The sequence below is a fragment of the Rhagoletis pomonella genome, unplaced genomic scaffold, assembly GCF_013731165.1.
Source record: "Rhagoletis pomonella isolate Grant_MI unplaced genomic scaffold, Rhpom_1.0 Rhpom_scaffold_00001, whole genome shotgun sequence".
Classification (NCBI taxonomy): Eukaryota; Metazoa; Arthropoda; class Insecta; order Diptera; family Tephritidae; genus Rhagoletis; species Rhagoletis pomonella.
The window spans coordinates 98,236,325-98,241,055 of record NW_023458555.1 but is presented as its reverse complement, the minus strand read 5'-3'; the positions used below and the strand labels follow the sequence as shown (position 1 = coordinate 98,241,055).

Genomic DNA, 4,731 nt, shown 5'->3' with positions numbered 1-4,731 from the left:
ATTTTCTAAAAAATCCAAATCTTTGAAATTAAAATTATATTGTATTCCTAAATACAAAAATTCACCTTCAGGAAAAGGTCGAATTTGAACTATTTTTCTACTTGTACCCAAAATGGTTCTTGCAGTTAAAGGTAACCCGTTGAGTCCAGCATTATGTAAGGTTTGTAGGAGGTCCGTTAGGCTATTTTGCGAAATATTATTTTTGATTGCCCACGTTTTTAACCCCCTACAAATTTCCTCGCTTAGGTTTTTGTTTGCAGATTCTTCTGTGTTATCATCACTTTCGACATCTTCAAACAAAAACCTGTCATCATCGCTATTATATTCATCGATATCTAATTCAGGAAACTCTTCCATAGTGCTGGACGTTAGATCACTATTTATTCCGCGGCAAAATGCTTCTCTACTCGTGGATGGAATATCATCGCTTTCTTACCCAGAAGTCGATTCATTCAGTTTGCGAAACTTTTTATGCATACCGTAATAAATAATGGTGTAAAGGTACGATCTAATAATAATTCTATTAATAATGATAATAATAGCAATTAAAGTAGTAATAAAAATAATAATATTATAATACTATTATTATAATATTATTATTATATTAGATATTATAATAATAAAATTAATAACAGATAAAATTTATATATATATCTAATCTCCGCTGACTTCTACTGTCTGTATTCCACGACCTGCAAAGAAAATATAAAAATAAAATTTGATAAAAAATAATATATAATAAAAAATATCGCAACAAAACCAAAAAAACACTTCATTGAAACGTCTATATATTATGGCCATAGGCAAGTGTATCCACATATCGTCGTTTAAAGTACAAAACCGCGTATCAAGATAATGCAAAACCGCGTATGTGAGGTTGCATAAATTATATTCCAGAGCGTAAAAACTCTCATATGTCCAAATGGTTTTCTTTTTTGTAAAGCAATCGCATTTCTGGCTAGTATATTTCAGAACGAATGGATAAGGCTTGAGCCAAGAGCTATTGTTAGCTAATCCAATTTTTGGCAAAAAAGGTAATTTACGCGGCTTTGCAGAGCGACGATACGCGGTTTTGTACTTTAAACGGCGATATGTAGCTCTACATATTGTGCCGTATGTATGCTAATTGTACATACATATGTTGCACATATCGTACCTAGACGAAAAGAAAAACTTATTTCCAAAACGCGTTAAGTCCAAAATAGCACCCCCATGACATGTTAATTGTATGTTGCACATATGTACATATCGTCGCTGGAATAATGAAATAGTGTAACATGAAAAGTATAGTTTTGAGAAAAACGAATTGGAAGTGTTTATAAACCATTACAAACCATACAAATACAATTTGGTTTTTCGGGAATAAATTAGTGAGCCAAAGAGATATTTAAGAAAACTAAACATTTTTCAAATAGATTAAAGGATTGTCTATCCAATAGTGCAATTATCGAGTAAAAGTGTATTTGGCATTTACACTGTTTCTTTATTCGAGCGACGATATATATATACATATTTCCACTGCACTTTCCTCTTTTTACCTACATACGTATGTACACAGGTACCTCGTTGCAGCTGCGCTTTGTACAAAGGTACTTGCACTTCACTTTCTTTTGTTGCAGTTAAACATATCACATACATAACATATCTACACACTTATGCAGTTGCAACTATTTCCACACATATGTATGTATACAATGTAGGTACCCAGCCAGCATTTGGTCGATGCAACTACAACAACTGATGCAAATGCAGCGGATGCAAATATTGTTCCTGACCGAAAATGTCTGTTTTTTAAAAACGCATCAATTCTTGAGTGTACAACCGTGAAATGATAATTTACACAATTTACATTCAACTCAGTTGGCACAAATTAAGCAAATTTGCTGTTAATTGGAATTAAAAGAAACTGATGTTTTATATTGTTGCGCTTAGGAAAACAGACATTCTGCTGCACTTTTCCCATTTTTTGCACCACACTTATTGCTGTTTACACATGTACCTAGTTGCACTTTTAACATACATATGTACATACATATTTGCATTGCACTTCCTTCTTTTTACTTACATAAGTACATTTAGTTACTAATACTTTATTTTTTGTTTATATACATACATGTGACCACATTTATGTAGTTGTAGCCAAAGCTGGCATTCTGTTGCACTTTTCACAGCACTTTCTGTTTACATATGTATATATCTACGTGTCGGCAGTGATACTGCAAACTTTAATTAAATAATCCCTCACCCGTACCTTACAGAAAAAGGAATACATTTTCGTCACGAGTTTAATAGATTATAAATTTTGGCACTCCGGTGAGGCTAAGAAATCAGTGCCAGAGGTAATAATTTCTGCAGAGTTTTGCAGTATCACCGACGACATAAACACAAGTAAGTACATACATACATATGGATTTAGTTGCGTCTGGAGCAACCGCGTTTCTTAATATTTAAACCAACGTATTTTATATTTATATATATTTAAACTCACCGAACAATGTAGCTGGAATGTTGTAGGGTTGAGAGTTGTTGGCGACCAATGGCGTTGAATGTGCTGTGGGCGTCGTTGCTGATGTTTGGCAATCTAAAAGAAATAATTACATTATAATCAAATGAAACTGTTAACAATGGTTAAAGGCTGACTTCCAAGTTGGTATATTGCAAAGCATCAGCCTCGTTTATTTATAAACTATAACTGATGGAAATTACCAATTTGCCCAACTAAGTTCCAATTCGGCGTTTGAACATGGTTGCGCTTATTGCACTTTTCCATTAGTTATATTTAGTTTAGAAATAAAAGAGGCTAATGCTTTGCAATATACCAACCTGGAACTCAGCCAAACTATGTTAAATTGGGAAACTTTAGTCTTCTTACCTTCAAGGTTCTGATGGCTTAAGTCTCCTGCTGATGTTTGGCTATCTATGGATATATAAAATATACATATATGTATTTAATAAAAGAAAAATTACATTTAATCAAATTAAATTGCTTCTTAACTCCAAAATTATGCGCGAAATTGATGTTTTTCTTCGCAGCCTACTAGAATCAAATTTGAAATTCGCTGTCAAATTTCGCCTGATTTTCACTTGCTCGCTCTAACGCATATAATTCTTATTAAGAGTGCGAATTCTTATAGCTACGCTGCTCTTACTTATGGAAACCTTTTTCGACAACTTTTGAGGGTGTGGGTGAGATGACAAAAAAGTTGGGTATGTGTTGGTAAATCATTTGAATTTCAGGGGAAAGTGGTGAGCCGTGGCTGGCAGGGTAGTCAAATACATCGATCAGCTGTTTACTTGCTAGTTTCTGCTAGTTTTGCGTTTCTTTACTATTTCTTTTTTTCGCTCTCTGTGAGCGTATTTCCCTCAATTTTCTCATTATTCTCCTTTCTGATAATTATCTGCTTGAAAGGAAAAGAAACAAAGCCAATACCAAATGAAAATTCGTTCGATCAGCACATTTGACCATTGTGTACAAATCCACAATGCATTCGACCACAGTCGAAGATCGAATGCAACTCATAATAGGGGCCTATGTAGTTGTGTTGAATTGTGTAGATTTGTTTGTGTAGATTTACGTTCTTTGTGTTCGTTACTCATTTCTAGTAAAATCCAGGTTTTTACTAATTTTCATGTTTTGGCGTTTTCGTACGCAAAAACTTGCAAAGTAGGGGATAGAGCGAAAAATGGTAGTTGAAGCTGCAAGTTTTTACTAGATTTTACTGGATAAATTTTTACTTGTAAGAAATCGCCAGTACGAAAAGCAGCTGATCGCATGTTGCTGGATGCAATTTAAACTAACAAGGAAACTATTTGTTTTATTGTTGAAATTGACAAAATAAACCTATTTAAATATAAAATATATTGTTTTATTAGGAATTTGCTGCGATTAAACAAGCAATTTATCAGCTGTTCATGAAACTTGCAAATCTGTTACTACGTTTATACGTAAGCTATTTGCAAATAAAAATAATTTGCAAATACCTACATAACTCACTGTTTATTCGATGGTGAAAAATCCTTTTTTAATATTGCCTGATTATAAAAAGGCAATAATATGGCCATCGAAAAAGAAAATAAAGTTAAAAATGGCAACGTCTTGATTATAAAAGGGCAATAAGATGATCATCGAAAAAGAAAATAAACCTAAGAATTGGGGGCGTCTTGCGCTTATTTGCCAATTGTACCACTAATCAATACTTATTTGCGTGATTTAGTTATTTGCAAATAAAAAATTAACTCGGCGTATATACGGAAAAGTTTACCATTTTGCAAATTGTTATTTGCAAATAATACGTGCTTATAAACGTAGTATGTGTTCGTATGGAATAGTAGCTTATGTCGAAAGGCGGGTTTTAGTATAATGCAGCATTCTCAGCATATGTACGGTTGCGAATGGCTCACTGGGGCCGAGCCTTTGAAGAACTTTTGGCAATTAAACGTGCAAGAAATAGTTCCGAAATTAGCAAGCCAATATTCTTATTAAGTCTCACCAAAAAATTCGTTGTCGTTTAAAGAATATAGGGAATGCCGCATTATACTAAAGCCAGCTTCCCGACATAAGCTACTATTCCACACGAACACAGAAAATATGCCCCGTATGTTGTAATCCAAAAGTTCGTAGTTACGAATTCGTAGCTCCGTTCCGAAAATTGGTATACTGTAATCCGATCGTAATCATGATGCAATAATACAAGGTGGTATCAGTTGTGACAGCTCGGTTTGACACTACCT

General features: G+C 33.7%; 1 long non-coding RNA gene across 1 annotated transcript; it reads right to left on the bottom strand.

Moving 5' to 3' along the window:
* Nucleotides 1-595: 595 nt before the first annotated feature.
* On the bottom strand, nt 596-3,686 carry LOC118744176. Its single transcript, XR_004993535.1, has 3 exons — nt 2,873-3,686; nt 2,489-2,581; nt 596-692 (listed from the first exon to the last, which is right to left on the bottom strand). It is a non-coding gene; the product is annotated as an uncharacterized LOC118744176 (long non-coding RNA).
* Nucleotides 3,687-4,731: the final 1,045 nt, after the last annotated feature.